Below are 19,157 nucleotides of genomic sequence, written 5' to 3' on the forward strand. Positions count from 1 at the left end.
TCTCATCATGCCATGAATATGCTAGGTGGATTTAAGCAGCCATACTTGGTATAAACCTGAAACCACATGGAGTTATGTTCTCTTGCTTTTCCTGCTTTCAGCTTGTACCCAGGGTCTCAGCACACACAAAGTTACTGGTGGGATGTATTGACCAATTAATCTCTCTCTGTGCTTTTCCTTTTCTCAGCTCCTTTGTAAATAAACCTTTTATTAACTTTTTTCTTAATGCCTGCTTAAGTCTTGTCCTGAGTTTTTAAGAACATGGGTGAGAACTCACACGAGGTCTCCACATTTCACCTTGGGATTGTCCTGTAACATATGCATATTAGCATTTATTTGTGTGTGTATAATTTACTTAAGTACATGAAACTTGTGCATATTTTTTATTGACTTGAATATTTGGGAAGTGTACTTTCAGATAAATACACAATAGTAAAATTTGCTTGCTATTACTACCAAAATTTGACAAGATTGAAATATGATTTTGCCCTTTTTCATTAGTAATTCCTTTTAGGATGTATGTATATATAGACTTTGCCTTAAATAGTGAATAAACACTGTTCCTCGAAATTTTGCAAGTGGTTCTAGAATAATCAATCCTCCATGTTGGTCTAAAGCCATAAAGTTAAACATTGGGGAAACTATTAAATTTGTCTCTATTGATTCAGAAATCAGTATTCTTTAGCACAATTTTTATAGCACTTACTGTGGTAAAAGCCCCAAATACTCATTTATAAATGCCAATATCTTATTTGCAAGAAAAGAGAACAAAGTAGTAGCAGTCTATTAACTTTATTTCAAAGCCTTTTTCAGAAAATAGGTGATATTGTGAAAGATAACTCCCCCAAACAATGCAAATTCCTTAATCAGTGAATACCACTGTAGGATGCAATTTGGGTCATAAAATGTAGAGAATAATTTGACACATTTCTTTTCCAGTTGTCACTTTCCACCATCTGTCTCAATCCTGTTCACTTACTGTTCTAGCTTTTCCTCTTCTTAATATATTAAGGAAGCAAAAGTCTGCAACCTTGCAACAAATCTTTAGCAGGGTGGAGGTTGCTTTTGATGTTTATATCTAAACTTTTCTCAATAAAAGGGTTTATTCCAGGAAGACCCAATTCTATTATCTTCTTCTCAGGAAGAAGGCAGAGGTAGCTTTCTTTTCCCCAGTAAACTCCCAAACTGAATGTTCCCTCTTTCACCAACCTCCCTTGTCCTAATTAAGCTATTTTAGATGGCATCTAAAGTCATGTAAGGACTTGAGCCATGCTGTGTCTCTCCCCTGTATACAGATATATACATGTTCTTATGCATCTTCTTTTCAGCTTTTTTCTCTTAGCATTTGCCTGATGCATGTTTAACTATTTGCCAGCCTATAAGAACCAAGAGGGGCACAGGATGATTTTCTTTGCACCAGACAATATCATATCTTTTTTCTCTTCAGATACGTGTGTTCTAATGATAATATTTGGCTCCAAAAGAATCCCCTACTTGTTGCTGCCTTTATGAATGGAATGGATCCTTACCTGACACTCTCATCTGACACCCTCAACCTCCATCCTTGGAAAACTAGTATTTTAAAAATAGAGAGCATTTATCTTTCTCCCTTTCAAATTTCACACCATGTACTCTCAGCAAAGTCATTCACAAATTAAACTCCCTTTCTACAGTTTTAATTCACACCTCATCAAAAGTCTTTTCACACATTATGTCAGGTAAAAAAAAAAACTATTAGAAAACTACCTATTCTAAATTAATCAGAAGTCATGTTATAGTAACCAAGACAGACTAGTAAAAGAAACTGTGAATAGTAGTCCCACAAAAAGGGGAGATTCCAAGTCCCCTACTCCATCTAATGAAGGGTGGAGCTAAGTACGGAGGAGAAGAAGAAAACTTGGTGGAGGTGGTGGAGCAGAGAGACATGTGAAGAAGTTGCTCTTGCTTCTCAGCTTTGGACTTGCACCAGGGACTTGGGGGACATGGAATGAGACATGCGGCATCAAGACACAGAGACACTTGGAGGAGATGTAGGTGAGAAACCCACGGAGGTTGACAATTGCAACCTTTATCTTGATTTGTACTTTGATTTTGCTCCTTTCATTCTAAACTTGCTTGGCTCCTTCTGATCCTATGTTTCCCTGCTAGAAGATGTCTTAGACATGTGGCCAGTTTTCAGGCCCCAGCAACCCTGTTTTGTGTAAATCCTGTTTGGGTAACTGGATATTTTATTGAAAACTATTTTCCCTTCTTCCCTTTCTATGGACACTTATTTTATTAAAGTTCTTTTTTATTAAAACTCTTACATCTGAAGAATATGCTTTGTCTTTACTCAGCAGATGGCTGAAGGTTTAGATCATGCATTTTTGGGGTTCCCACGGTATCCCTCATTCTGCCAATTAACAGTAGGATAAGAGTTGCCCTGATTCCTATTTGAACAGGTGCACTAATTCATGGACTGATGAACCCCATCTCAACATCCAGGCTGAACAATTTAACTCACTGCATTGACCATAAGGTCCCATGCTAGACAAAATGCATTAGAATCTGATGGATGATTATCTCACAATTTCCTGGAGGGAGAAGGCTGAGAGTTCACATTATATGTGCAGTTGGAATACAGTCCATCTGTCTTTGCATGCCCAACCCAGAACAAGATATGACTGCTCTCCTCCACTTCTCCTCATAGCACACCCTTTAAATAACTCCTCTTAATTCCCTTCTTGGAGTCAAGCTAAATTCTCCTTTCCAGCACTGGTTCCCTCATGCACAAGGTTCTAATAAACCCTTGCCTAATTCAAATATAACTAGCACTCTCTTGTGAATTCTTTCTCTCGAGGTCAATGGATCCACTCTTTTGGGATAGAGTCTGACATAACAATTGCTCTAAATATGAGAAATTAGGACTCAAATCATACCACAGGGATCAGACACATATATTCATGTAGAATTGGAAAAATTTTTACTTGATACGATATTAGTTTAAAATATTTCTTATGCTTTTACTCAATTGATGGTGTAGTTACAATAACCATTCATTTCTTGTAGAAATAATACTCTGAATACATTTAAAATCCTCAATGATTTATGCTAAGCAGAAGTATAAAAAGTATGTATTTAATGGATGTCAAGAGTCAAATTAGATGTCTTCCATATGTGGAGGAAAACAGTGCTATAAGCATGACTCGGAGACAGAATGGGTTTATTTCTATTCTGCCATTTGCCCCCCCATTTAAATATGAGTTGTTTAAATACTCTGTTTCTTTCTGGGAGAAAATTTTTGCACACAACACTAATGATAAAGGACTGATGACAAACATCTACATAGAGCTGATGAGACTCAAAAAAAACAAAGAAAATAATCCAGTTAAAAATGGGCAGAAGAGCTAAAAAGAAACTTCTCTGAAGAAGAAATGCAAATGGCCAACAGGCATATGAAAAAATGTTCAACATCACTTGTAATCAGGGAAATGCAAATCAAAACTACAATGAGATACCATCTCATGCCAGTGAGAATGGTACATATTAAAAAAAAAACTAGCAACAACAAATGTTGGCGAGGCTGTGGAGAAAAAGGAACTCTCCTGCACTGCTGGTCGAGGTGCAAACTTGTCCAACCACTATGGAGAGCTGTGTGGAGATTTTTTGATCTACTAAACATAGAGCTTCCATATGATCCAGCAATTCCACTCCTAGGATTTACCCAAATGACACAGAAACAGTAATTCCAAAGAGCACCTGCACCCCTATGTTTATAGCAGCACTCTTACAATAGCTAAGCTATGGAAACAACCCAAATGCCCAAAAATAGATGACTGGATCAAGAAGATGTGGTACATATACACAATGGAATATTACTCAGCGATCAAAAAAGATAAACACATGCAGTTTGCAGCAACATGGATGGAGCTAGAAGGGATCATGCTAAGTGAAATAAGTCAGAAAGAAAAAGAAAAATACCATATGGTCTCACTCATAGCAGGAATTTAGAAAACCTAAATAAGAGACCAGAAAAAAAAGACTAATCAGTACGAAGTAAAAATCAAAATCAACAAGCAACTATAAACCAGAGACACACTATGGGGGGGTGGGGGGGCAGGAAAAGGAAGCACTAGAGTCAAAATAAGGGGGGAGGTGCAATTTATGGGGAATATAAACAAAATGAAAATGCATACATTGTGCAAAGATGAAAAAAGATGTAAGAATTATATAAAATAAAATATTTAAATAAAAAAATTAAGGGACCAGGAAAAAGACTAATTATAATAAAGTAAAAATCAAAATCAACAAGCAACTATAAACCAGAGACACACTACTGATGAGGGGGAGAGAGGGAGAGAAGGGAGTGGGATCAAACAAGGAGGGTGGGAATTATATGGGGACTATAACCAAGATGAAAATATATAAATGGTGCAAAAATGATGTAAAAATATATATAAAATAAAATAAAGGAAAAAAATTACAATAAATAAATAAATAAAAGAGATGATAATGAAGGCTACCTCACAGGGTTGTTATAAAGATTAAATGGTATCTCCTAACAAAGCATTTGCGAACAGCGGATGCCATAGAGTAAGCACTCAATAAGTCTTTAAAGTTTCACTGAATCTTCAAAGCAATTCCTGGCAGTATTATTTTATAGGAAAAGCTCTTCAGTCAAAGATCATACAGCAATAAAGTGATAGAGCCAACAGTTGAATCTCTTCATTCCTGACTTCAAAGCCCTTACCTTTTTACAACAAACCATCAGTTTTCTTCAAAGTTTCACTAAAGCAAAATGCAAAGAACTGCCTCAAATGTGACATATAATGAATTTAATAAATGCAATATAAATGTAAGAACTCACACATGGAACAGAAAAATATTCAAAAGTGCTTCTTAAAGTCCATTCAAAATAATTGATTGCAGAAATACAAGCCTAAAGTTGTTTCTTAATGGCAAAATAAAAGGAAACGTGTGGGCCTCACTGATGGTGCAAGAGATGAAGTCTCATAAGCTATCCACAGCCACTGCAGCACAAGTTCTATCCCCGGCCAGGGAGCTACCCACATGGCGCAGCAGATCTCTCTCCTGTCTCGCCCACTGCTCTCCTTAGCAGCGTATTTCAGTAGATCTGCCTGTTCTGTTCCCCACTCTGTCTCCAGTGAATTCTCTTACCTTCCCGCACCTCTGGCCTATACCCCAGTTCTTGTATAAATAAAATAAATCTTACAAAAAATAAAAATTGGCAGCAAAAAATTGAATGACAAAGTGCTGCTCCATCTATTCACTTACCTACAAAAGGGTAATGGTTCACATGATCTTGAGCAGGGCTTTTCTCTTTCTATAGCTTGAGAGGTGATATTCACTTTGTACTATGTACTTCCTATAAAAAGTATTTGCTTCTAGACTTACTCTTTTTAACATGAAGTGTCAGAGTTGTATGTAGCATATTATAAGAATGTGATACATGAAAAGAGAATTAGTACCCTGAAAAGCTCAATCATGTTTGGTAGGTAAAATACATCCCAAAGTGATGAGGAACATAGAAGAGCTATATGATCCTAAAGCAGCATCTATAATTATGTAGCAATTATATAATGTATAATTATGTGCTTTCCCCAGACTTCTACCAAGATTCACATTTTCAAGAATCTAGACATCATTTTCTTGTTATCAACAAATTCCCTAATCTCTATAGGATACAAACAAAATAGTACTGCTTTCATACTCTTTTATTTGGATTTTTTAATAAAAAAAAAGTCATCTAATTTAAACATTCACACAGCTTTATTTTTCTTGGATTCCATTGTTTTGTTTCTTTGTTTAATTCAATAAAGGCTGTGGCATCTTGCACAATCTCTATATCAAACAATAAATATATGTGTGCAGTCCTTTCTATAAGCTTATAGTAATATTAATGGTTTGCATCACTCTATAATAGGCACATTAAAGAGAAGAGGAGTGAATCATAAGAATAGCCTTTTTTTCAATAAGCATCACTGCCCCACTTTGCTTTGCAGATACAGAAGAATAAATGGCAAGGAATTCTTCCTTTACATCAGCACTCCCAAACTTTCCCCATCATAGTCTCTGACTCACATAAGGACAGCATAACTGAAGACTTGAAATAAAAGATTTATTAGTCAACAACTGAAGCCTATCCAAATGTTTTCTTTAGATCAATTTTAACTACTATGAGGATTGTATGACTCATAAACCTGTGATGAATGTACCAACCAATGTCACATCTAACTTCTGAAATTGTTCAAATAGGTCCTATCTTCAAGCAGGTACAATGAATGTTTTATAGACTTCAACATAACAAAGGAATTGATGTTATGAGTATCACATTATCTTTTATTCTCTGGAAAGACAGGCTGACTTTTTCAACCGTTATAATTGCTTTATTTTCTATCTAAACAATTGCAAAAGGTTTCCTCTTCATTGCAATTTTGTATAAATACTTACCCCAATGATAAAATCATCAAGAATCTTTACAAATGCCAAAGGCTATATTCAAAATGCTCTAAATATAAAATGAAATTATAGAATTATTTGTTTCTAATTTCTCCTTAGGCAAAATAATTATTTAGCAGTTACATAGGAAAATATCTTTGTTCTTAGGAGATCCATTTGAGGGTTTATGTGTAAAGTGCCATAAAAGCAAAGATGGAAAATCTTAACAATTATTAACCAAGGTGGCAAGTATATAAATATTTATAATATGGCTTGAACTTTTTACTGCTCTGGAAGAGTTCAAGTACAAAGTTCTCCCATGCATGAATCTTCTTCCTTCAAGTGTCTACTTTTTTGTTTTAATTAGAATAAATTTAAATCCAACATTCACATGATCATTTTCCAACTCTTGAAAACAAATACATCTTCCTACTTTATTTTATTCTAAAATGATTTATACTTGAAATATTTTGTTTGCCACATGACTATTTGAAAACTTTGGCTTTACTAGTTTTTTTCTCTGAACATATTCCAGTATATCCACAGCTCAACACAACTTCATAATCATATTCCGAGTGGGTCTAATGTAGTACACATACTGTAGCATTTTTAAGAGTACAATATCATATTACTAATTCATATTAATTTTATTTTAAAAGTTTGTGATGCACTACTTTTATTACATATTTCTGATTATTATATATTTTAATTTATTTATAATTATTTAATTTTCCAACTAAGACTATTTGGATTTGATTTTATCTTCAATTCTTTATTAACAATAATTTATTCAACAACTAATCCATCATGACACGTTACTAATATTACAAAGATATATGAAATATATTTCTTTTTTCTTTGCCTTTAGGTAATAGATTTGTTTCTATAACTAAGTCAATGATACAAGTTATGAGATGAACAAGAGCAACAGGAGGATAAAGTGTCAGATTATAACCTATGGATACCCCCAGAGGAAACTTTACCTGTTGTTAAACTGTTAATGATTTTCTTAATTATTCTAGTTAACAAGTTATAGGCTTCCATCATTCCACAGAATATCATTATTAGCCTTTCGCATGCTTGACTAAATCCAGATACACTCTCTTCACTGGACTTTTTGCAGATTTGCCCCCATTTTAGCTTTCATGAATAGATTCTCTATACTTCAGTGTGAGTAGATTTCTAAAATACAACTTTCAATATGTATTTAATTTCTTAAAATATTTAATAACTGCCGTATTTTAAGTGTACTGTTTTGTTTTTTTTTTTTTATAATTGCTCTTCTGCCTCCTTTGCTGGGATCCTTTCTTACTACTCCCACTTGCCCAGTGCTAGAACCCTATTAATCCATCCGAATGGACAAGGGTCCATTCCTAACAAATGCTCTTCCTTTGCTCAGTAACCTAGTCTTTATCAACACGCAAACACTCACACTCACATACATACAAAAATATTAATGCACATGTCTGTCACTTTCTTTTTCTCCTTATGATTGTGAGCCTTTCTTATGCTCACCTTTTCAGGAAAGAAATTCTTCACTATCCCTAACCCCAGCCCTACTAAGTTATACCTCTGTTTTTCCTAAATCATTTTTAAACATTATAATGCATACTCCTGCAATCTGATGCTACAGAAAGTCAAGTCATCATGCAACATGTTTAAATCTGAGCTCACTCTGAAGGATGAAAACTTTTAACATTTAACATTTACTGAATGCATATGAAAAACTGTAATAAATGTTTTACAAATATTAATGGAAAGTCACCAACAAATGTAACTGAATCACATTTTTCTGCCTTCTCTACATTCCCCATTGTTGTAATAGTTCATATTTTAATTTTAATATAACCCTGACATTTATAAGTTGTCCACTTTGTAGAGTCTAAGAATTGATTTCCTCCTTCATGCTCCATAATATCAGTAGTAGTTTAATTTAAGCCAAATAACTTGCTTTACTGGATCTATTCTACTCTGCTTTCGCAAGACCTTGGAGCACGTCCAGTATCCTGAGTATCTTGTCTAAAGATAGCTACACAGTCAGGAAGTGATGGATACAGGATTCAGACACAGGAGAGCTCAATCCAGTCTCCATGTTTACAATGTTGTACTGCTTCCTGCCATATAACACTAGTCTTTATCTTCAACTTCTGGTTGGTTTCATAGCAACTTTTCTTTTTCTGAATGGTAAACACTTGCACTTTTCTAAAACAGATTCTTGGACTTTTATAAGTATATGAAGTATGACTATACCATTCTGTAAGTGTTTTTGGTGAAGTTGGTGGATGTCATCCCACTTAACTAAATATGTAAATGTAGAAAATAGGTAAAGGTAGAAAATCACAAGAATGACTGACAAAAATGAAGAAATAGGTTACAGCTCCCAAAAAGGGGATTGTGTAGAATGCACAAAAATTTTCCAAGAAGAGCAATGGCCAATCTCTACAATGAGCAATACCTCCCACTCGCCTTTAATTCCCTTGAATTATGAAGTGATAAGTATTTCTAATTAAATAAAAGGACTGACTGGCTCCAATATTTTGAGTCTTATTTTCAGTGATAATAACATTTTTTATTATCATGCTCCCAGGTTAGGTCTCATCCAAGCACACAAATTAGCATTTTTGTCAATATTCAAGTATACTAAAAATTCTACACAAACACATGACCAATGCAAATTTTGTCTGCTGAATATTCTGGATTCTGCACCCCCACGAATTTTAGCATTCTTTGCAGTTCTTCAACTATTAAAAATGTGAAAACTACTCTTGCATATTTTGTTCCTTATTGATCATGTTTAATTCAGCTAAAACTTGTTCTATGCATTTGGAAAAAGGAAGTTGATGATAGAATCTAGAAAAATGAATGAATTGGATGGCAGTACATAAACAGAAATCAAGATGCAGGAAATTATGTCATCATCCCACTGGACAAAGATTGGTTGTGTTCAGACATGTAAATGTGCTTTCTGATTTTAAAAATAAATAAGCTTTTCACTTTACAAACCTCCTACTGCTTCCAACATATTTTTTCTCTAGATGGAAAATAGGTGTTGATATTTCTTTCTACAAATGGATCCTTAAACTCATAGGGAGGACCACTGAGTTACACATTCAAATAATATAAATTTTAAAGTAGATGTACTACATACTGCGAGGAAAATTGGGAAATGGCTACTTAAATGTTAGCAATTTAAGTCCTAAAAGGAATACATACTGATTGAGAAGGCAGATGCTTGAATAATATCGAGCTATAAATAGAACAGATCAAACTGAGATAACAGGGAAAGCAGCCACATGAATAATCACCACATAAACAGGATAAATAACACCAACGATTTGAGGGCCAAGAGCACAAACTCTAATTATATTGATTTTTAAAAAATAGGTCAGCTAAGTGAAGAGAAAAGGCAGAAAGCGAATGAATGAACAAAGTCCTTCACTCTTTAGACAGCGCTCTTCTCAAAAATAAAGGGACTGGGTGAAATGATCTCAAAGATCAGAAATTCAGATAACTTTCATGATTCTAAGATTTCTTAAGAACTGCACATAAATTGGGGAGCAACACTGATTCTGCTGGAATTTTAAGTCTGTTAAATTTCAGTCACTTGAACTATAATACAGTGTTTAAAATCATTTCATTTGCTAAAAAAAAAAACTGATTTAGAAAACCAAATTATATCAACAAAAATATAAACATGAAAAAATTTTGAATATGTAAAGAGCATTTAAATATTATGAGACTACATTAGAGATATCAAGACAGACTTGAGTTTTAATCCAGAAAGAGCAACAAAAAGATGGCTAGCATATCAGAAATCCATTTAATGGTATAGTATAATTAACTATGAGTAGTCCTTTCATTCTTCCTTGTATGTTTACTTAGCAGAAATACTTAAATTTTTTCTTCAGTGTGGTATTGTGTTTTTGTGTATTTGTTATTTTGTTTAAAGTGTCATGAGTTAATTTTCTGATTATAACAACCAATAACTAAGGCTAATTGGAATTTATATAAAAATGTCTTGCACTTACATTTAGCATTAAATAATGGATATTATTTCCTGAGAAATTTTAAATCAGAAAAAATCCAAAGCAGCTGTGAAAAGAAAATATGTAGGAAGTTTTTTTATCAAGAAAAATGTAAATAGGTAAAATAAAGTATGAAAGGTAGCACCTTTCTTTTTCCAAACACCTCATTCAAAAAAGTTGTGGAAATTATTTTGTGGATGATGTGACTAAGCCAGTAGAGATAAAATATAGAAATAGTGTACAAATGTGAGTATGCATGCAAAACCAATTATACCCACAAAGACGCAAACACAAGATTTGAAGAAACATTAATCAGCCAGTTAATCCAGAGGCAAAAGAGAAGAGAAAAATATAGTGACCTGATATGTCAAATAAAGTGATAGGTTGCCAACTCTATGTAAACAGTCTACTGGACTATGTCCTTATGGTCAAATGAAATGACCCCAGATTCTAAGGCTTTGTTTGTATGTTCATAATAGAGAATGAGTCAACACACACACACACACACATACCAGCTTCTAGCTGGTACTACTGAACATTTCCTGAGAAGGGAACTGTGATTCTATCAACAAAACTTAAAAAAAAAAAGCTTCTAAAACTTATATAACACTATTAAAACTTTAAACTTAAAAATGTTTCTAAAGTTCACAGTGACGCTAAGTCGCATGTAAACTCTCGAGCATTTGCTCACTTACTGTCACACAGTAAGTGCTCAATAAATAATGTAAAATTTCTTACATTAAAATAATTTTACTGACATACAGAATCAAGAAATCATATCTAAGCAAGCAATTCTATAGGGTAAATTGAATTAGCAGAAAAGGCAAACTGCATAGAGATTAAAAAGTCAGACAATTATAGTATAAATCACATATATTCTAAGATAGTCATAGAAGTATCAATTTTATTAATGAAATAAACTAGAAAGAATCAAAATGTACATAATGTTAGGGTTGGTTCTATATGACTTTGTAAACCGCCAATGGAATACTGTGCAAACATTAAAATGTTTGTAGATGTACATTTATAGAAATGTTAAGAAAATCATGTTGTACTGCTAATGAAATAGCAAGTCAAAAGCCATGATTTTAAGAGGTAATATTGTGTAGTAGTTAAAAATAAGGTCTCTAGAGTCAGCCTGCTTCTGTTCATAGCATAGTTCAGTCTTTACACAGTGACCTTAAGCAATCAATTTTTTTACTTCAGTTTCCTATTACAAAAACATTGCTACCATACTACTTTTATGAAGTACTAACTTCAGAAGGTTGTTGTGAAGATTAAATGAAAAAAATAAATTAAAAATTTTAGAACAAAAGGGGTATCTCAATAAAACCTACTGTTTTCATTTCAGCTACATTTATATTTTTACCTATTAATGTTGATGCCTATTGATAAAATAAATGTGATATAATATGTCTGAAAAGATATATATCAAAATATTACTGGAAGTTATGTACGAACAATAAATTTTTAGATAGTTTTTATTTTCTGGACTTCTTGAAATAAAAAGAATTTGCATTTATCTGAGATACCTTTACAGAAAGTAAGCAATTTTTGATGATGCAGGAAAGATGATTATTCAACTTTAGTTTTTTTTTAGCATTGGACAGAACCCAAGCAAAAGAAAGAATGTTTCCAACCAAAGGGAAATACCCAAATATAGATTCAGCAAATTTAGCCCATCTCTATAGAAATGAACCACTTTAAATTTACCAAAAAATAACCTTGAAAGTTGACCTAAAAATGACCTGATTTTAAAAAGGCATGTGATACAGGTCAGGTAGAGACAATTATACTTTTCATCCCCTACTTTCCTTAGAAATGTACTTTCCAATATTTGTTGAGTATGTGAGCAACTTGGCTGAAATTTTCTCCCAAGTTTCAGATGTACTAACCAGTTCAAAATCAAAATTGTTGTTTAAATTAGAAAGCAACTGTATACTGCATGGAAAGAATTAAAAGATATTTAAAATGCTTGCAAAATAAATACATAAAAAAACCAAAAATTAAAAGTGTCTTCTGCTTGCATCCCAGTAAATGATGATAACTGATAATTCTCCTGAGATTGGCTGACTGATGTGAAGGAAATTTGCAGGAAATCAGAAAAATGGACAGAGATCCTTACACAAGGTGACCTCATTATCTACTCCTCAGTAAGAATTTTCTTTGACTAATCATTTTGGGAGAAAAATAATGAGAGCAATATTAATTTTATCAATGTTTACTTTATGGCTCTTAGCTCCTTAACCCCAAATTTACAAAGGCTATATGGAAGTGATATACTCAATACACATTCAAGAATCTTTGCCATGTTGTCTTGAAGTTATCTTGACAGTTGCTTACTTTCCTGTAGGCTCTGGAATACTAGAAACTACTGTTCAAATTGCTATAAAGGTTACCTTAATTGATTTCAAGAAAGACAAATAACTTCCCAGCTGGGCAGCACCCATGTGAGAACAATAAAAAACATCTTTCTTTCCTCTAGTAAGTTAAAGAATGACAGGTTTCAGCAACATTTTCAAACATCCTCATTTGCATAAAGCCACAGATCTGAAGAATGACTTTTAGTACTTTACAATTCAAAAATCAACTCTCATTCACTGTTCCGTTTATCATAACAGATGTTCTGATCAGCATTCCCAGGTCACCATGTACAGTGTACATGTTTATATAATTACAAGAGAAAAGAGGTTAAAGCGTTGTGCCTCATCCAATACTGTCAAAATGAACCGATACAACGATTCACACAGGGGAACAGCAAGAGAGTAAATGCAAGCACTATAAATGTACATAAGCCACAACCTAAACTGTTTTTTTTTTTCAATCCAACCTCCAAAAATGGATTCCTCCCAATACACATAAAAGAACCAATATATATCCTTAACTGCCTGGTGTGACCTAGTTGAAGGCAGCCTACAGGCAAAGATGGAATTTCCACTACATTTGTAGGATGCTATGAATATTTATTTAGCTTTTGTCAGAGGACAACAAATATCCCATAGTCCCAATTTGAGTAAAAGTGCCATTTGTTTTTCTTCTCACTTACCTATTTGTGACACAGAAAATGTGGCAAAAAGTACACTTCAGAGGAAAGCGAGAGGTTATTTATGGACAGATTCACAGAATGAAGATACCGAGAAAAATGGTAAAAATGTAAACAAAGATATTTTCTTTCTCTAAGCAGGAAAAGGTTTTACTCTTCTGGCTGTGATGTCAGTTTGCATATAAACGCACCTGAGTTTACTCTGGCACCCTTTAAGTTTTGTGTGTAAGTGTTGGTACAAATATATGATACTTATGTAATAAGATACTTACGTGAATTTATAAGAAAAATTGGAAGGCCCCATAGTCATGTTAAGTGTCAGGCAGGGTGGTGGTCCAGAGGTTGAGATTCTAGTAGCGACTTGATGATTAACCAACCAAACATTAAGCAAGTCACTTATTTGTTTTGGAAACTCAGTTTACCAAGCTATGATCTGAAGAGCTGGACATACTCAAGTGATGTCAATGCTCATATTGTTGCTATTCTTTTTCATCTACTTAACTCCAGTGCCCAACACAATACTTAGAGTATGAGGTATTCAACAAATATCCATGGATATGAATGAGTGAATTAAATATGAATATTTAAATAATTATTAAGTGATTGTTTAAATAATTAAAATAATTAAATATAGTGAATAATTAAATAGTGAATTAAATATGACTTATTTAATGACTCAATGAATAAAAGCACCCCTAAGGCTTCTGTTAATCTGAATGGCAAACAAAACTCTTAAAGTTAAACTCTGATTCTGAGACAAATGTGCGTTTCTGAAAAAGGTAATGGCACCTCGAAAGTAATATTACAGCATCACAATATAAACCCCCTGTCAGTTAAGGCTAAATCATATACCTGTCTGGAGGAAGCATTTAAAACAATGACTCAGCTTAGTCATCCAGTGAGAGCCCAATAATGCAGGCAAAGTTAGAGACCTCATCCATGATCAAATTTCTACTGGTGGTGACTTAATTAACCATTGACCTTGCACTGAACAGCAGAAATCATAAGAGTGGATTTCTGTCAGCCTACTGCCTCTCCTGTTCATGCCACATCCACTCCACTAGAAAATTATTATCTTATCCAAGAATAGCAAGTGAGCTCTACTTTCTAGAAACGGGTTATATATTTGGAATAATCCAATCATTATATTTCTACCCTATGGAATTATTATGTTAATGAGTTGCTCTCTACAAAAGTCATTTTCTCTGGCTTTTATTCAAGCTTGGGAGAAAAGGTTAGGGAGAAATAACACTGATTTCAGCCTATGCCAAGGTATACTTAAAAAACTGCATAGGGGCCTCCCTGGTGGCGCAGCGGTTGAGCGCTGGGTTGCGAAGCTGCCCGCAGCCTCTGCAGCGCCGGTTCAATCCCTGGCTGCTCCCTGGCCACCAGCGAGGGTCCCACATGGCACGCAGACCTCTCCTGCCGCCCGCTGCTCCCCTCAGCAGTGTACTTCAGTCCTTCTGCCTGTTCTGCTCCCTGCTCTGGCTCTGGTGAATTCTCTCACCCTCCCGCGCTTCTGACTGTACCCAGTGCTTGTATAAACAAACAAACAAATAAATAAAGCATGCCTCTTAAAAAAAAAAAAAAACTGCATAAAAATTTTTTAAAAAATCTGAGTTAAAACTTTTTTTTATATCACACCCAATGCCTTAACAACCATTATTTAAGCTTTGAATTTCTGTGTGTATGTGTGCGTGTGTGTGTGTGTGTGTGTGTTTACTTTTAGATATCTTCACTATAAGGAAAAATATTGGAAGGAAAATGAAACAAAAAAGGAAAGCAGGAAGTGAGAAGGGGGAGAGGAAGGTTTGGAGAAAGGAAATGAAGAAGGAAGGAAAGAAAAAGAAAACGGAATACACGAAGCACTAGTGACATCAAAGGAATTGATAATGAATACAGATTTTCCATAGCAATCACATATTCTCTGTTGGGGAAAATATTAATAATACTGCTCCATTTTTCAGATAAGAAAAAAGTCACACAGAAATTAAGTGACTTGTTCAAGATCATACTGCAGGAAGAAAGCAGAGCAAAGGACTTAAATTCAGGTATTTTGTATGTGAACATCAAACCTTTCCAAGTTTCATTTTGTTGAGGGTTAGTGAAAAATAGGAATTCATTAAAAAATGAAAATGGTGACAAGTTATCTCCCATAGGATAATATTTAACAAAAAGAGGGTATAAATCAATGGAATTGTTTCATCCAGTAGCTATGTAAGATTCCAAAAATTAATAACTATTGTGACCCCCTTCCATTTCACTAATTGTTCTTGTTATTTCTCTAAATTTGTAGACCTACTTATTTTTAAATGTTATATATCTCCACAAAGAAACCAAAATATCATATCTTGCTTAGAAGAGAGCAAATTAAAAATGTTCATGATCAGACAGGTCATTGCATATTTAAGTAAATAATTAGCTTTTTAAACTATCATTATGTGGATAATTAACCAGTCTTCTTCTCTCCTAACAGCTCTTCAAATAGCATAGTTTACCATCCTCAGTTCTGAAATTTCCCTTTGGCCATTGATTAAAATGAATAAAATAAGAGTTACAAAATTTGGAAAATTAAAGGCAATATTTACTTCTGCTAAACTCTAACAGCACTTAAAGCTATGCCACTTATCACTCATTTATACATTTTTTTGCCTTGTTCTTCATTTCTGTCATAGTTTTGTGTAGATTAAACTAGGTTTATAAGAACTCTCACAATTCCTGAAATGCAAATGGAAGATATATTAAAAAAAAATAATTTATTGTTCACTACCAATACCATCCATTGTATATAACCATATACATACATTGGTTGCATATTTTAATTACATATATTATTTTTTACTTTAAAATATTTATATTTTAATTTTATGTCCATGGATAATTTAAGTTAAGTTTTCAAATGGTAATGATTAACCTTTCAATGAAACGTGGATTCTATTTATTTTTAATAATTTATTTTTAATAAAATAAATGAATATTTTCTTAGGGCAATATAGAACACCTTTTCCACTCCTAACAAAGATGACTCTTTAAAAGGAGTTCAGTTCTAACTTTAGTATGTTGCTGCTATACCACTATCTATTTTCAGGACACTTAGTTACAGACAAACTTTTGTATACTACATGAGCATTATAGAAGTAATTATTATACATCTACATTTTATATGCCATGAATCCCCTCACAACTAAAATCCACTCTGAATAGAAACTACAGTTGTCAAACTTAAAAATACAGACACACAGTTTTTTTCTTATTCCTAGCAATTATAAAAGTAATTATGAACAAGATTGCTGGTCAAATGTGTGAAATTCCTGGTTGTTAAAGCCCCAGCTCACAGCCTCTGCTTTAATGAAATATGTCATACAATGCATAGTTCTCTAATATCATTTAACCTATAAATTGTGCTTCTGACCCTTTCATCACTCAGAGAACACACAAAGAATAGCATTCATTATAAATTCATAGAGCTTCTAGAACATGAAGAGATACCGCTTATAATTCATTCATGAGTTATTTTCAGTTTATGAAGGAAGGTCTTGCCAAAAGAGAGTAAAAGAAAAGCATGTTAGATCACAAAATTATATGCAGATTTGCTGAATGCGCTCTTTAAGTTTCTTCACAAAGAGCCCCAATTCCAATCTTATCCCATCCCTGAAACAAAACAACTGTTCTTTTTCAGCACATGAACTTCAGTATCCCACCAAATATCCTGCTTGCCAAGATTGTTATGACATTATTTCTAGTCCCACATTGATCTCCCAGAATCTGTATTATTCATAAATTCATACTTCTGTAGTTTTCCTTCAGTCTTCTAACAAAATACTGGTTTCTAAGGTAACTGTGTAGAAGAGAGAAAAATCAACTACTTTATTCATGTTGACTTTATGTGCGCATACTGGAATTTGTGAGATTCTGACATATCCAGGTGACAGTGAAGATATATATGTTGATTATTTGCTCTCCTAAGTCTATTTCATATTTATTATTTTCAGTTAATTGTTCAAGTCTTTTAGATCAGGGATTATGTCATTGATTTGATTTATACTACTCCAAAGTTAATATATTGAGCTAATACTTTGGACATCTGTTATGCAAAAGAAGAATGCATCTAACAAGAAGTAGGTGAGAGCATGGTATAACATCTACTATAAGAAATTTAAAATAATTAAGAAATTCAAATATGGTAATCTTATTCTGAAAAATAATTTTCTTTGACTGGGTCTTCAACCAATGTGATGTGACAGATATATATTATTGTTGAATATTCACTTTGGCAGAAGTATGAAAGCAGGATTTTTTTTTGTACTGATTTCAAGTGAATGCTGCTGACTTTCCATTTTATTCTAGAGTTATGTAACATCAATAAGGAAAAATGCAGAAACAATATCTCAGAGTTTCTTGGCTCCAATCCTATCAATGAAACATGATATGATGTCTAAAATATAGTAAATTCACCTATAAAAAGTAAAAATTATGATGAACACTTTCCACAGGAAAGAGAAAATCGAGTGACCAAAATGAAACTGTAATGCTTCCTTCTGGTTTTAGAGTAAAAACTAAAATTTGGTTTTTTAGCAAGGAGGAAATAATATTATTTTAATGATAAATAGCCCTTGTGAGGAAATTTCTGTACACTGATAGGATAGTTTTTTTTTTTCCTTTTCTTTTTTTAAGCTTAAAAAGAGAGCCCTTGAAGCATGATAGTGATAATTAGCATTTAATGAGAGTTTTCTATTATACCATACTTTTCTAACTGCTTTACATTTATCAATTATCATTACATTCCTGCAAAAAAAATTAAAAAAAGGAACCAGAAGACAGAAAAGTTAAATAAATTTCCCAGGTCCACATAGCTAATAAAAGCAGAAGACTTAACACCAATGAGGTCTCACTATGAGGCTGGGTACTTAAACGATGAACTATGTTGCCACAATGGTCCTGCTTAAGAAGTTGTCAAGTGGGGAGGGAGACACAGATAAATGAACTAGGAAGGCGAGTCATGAAGGGAACTTGACGTGTTTTGGAAACCCTGAAACAAACCAGGTTAATATACAAGAGAGAATAAATTAATATGCAGGAGGACAGTAAGAAAGAGTAAGAAAGCATCATTCAAATACATATGTGTATGGGTCTATGCATGTTTTTTTCAATCAAGAAAGTCTTAAAGTCATGCTACTTTGTTCTATCTATAAGCAAGTAGACCCTGGCATCATATGAATCAGGAGTTGGTAAACTATTTCCCTTAAACCAAATCTGACCAGCCATCTGTTTTGTTCATAAAATTTTATTAGAACATAACACCATCAATTGATGTATGTATTGTCTATGCTTGCCATTGTGCTACAAAGCAGATTGGAACAGTTTCAATAGAGTTAATGAGTCTCAAGTTATAAATCTTTACTATTAGCTCTTCCCAGAAAAAAAATCATTTACCCCCTAACCTGGATCATCATCCTCCCAACCTCCTTCTCTCCTTCATTTGTCCTTCCTGTCTCCCTTTCTCTCTCTACTCTTCCCTTTCTCCTTTTCTTTACTCCTTCCTGTATTTTAAGAGAACATTCATTTACTGAGGGTCTATTATTATTTTGTCTTTATATTTAAAGACCTTTTTTCAAGAGAAAGTTTTAGATTCACAGAAAAATTGAGGGAAT

At 33.5% G+C, this 19,157-nt stretch overlaps 1 protein-coding gene across 3 annotated transcripts in view; it reads right to left on the minus strand.

The window, feature by feature from the left end:
• Positions 1-19,157, minus strand: part of GRIK2 (glutamate ionotropic receptor kainate type subunit 2) — a gene marked incomplete at both ends in the record, with an annotated part of 584,968 nt that overhangs the window by 370,752 nt on the left and 195,059 nt on the right. The window lies entirely within an intron of this gene.

The sequence above is a fragment of the Talpa europaea genome, assembly GCF_964194135.1.
Source record: "Talpa europaea genome assembly, chromosome: 2".
In the NCBI taxonomy this organism is placed as follows: Eukaryota; Metazoa; Chordata; class Mammalia; order Eulipotyphla; family Talpidae; genus Talpa; species Talpa europaea.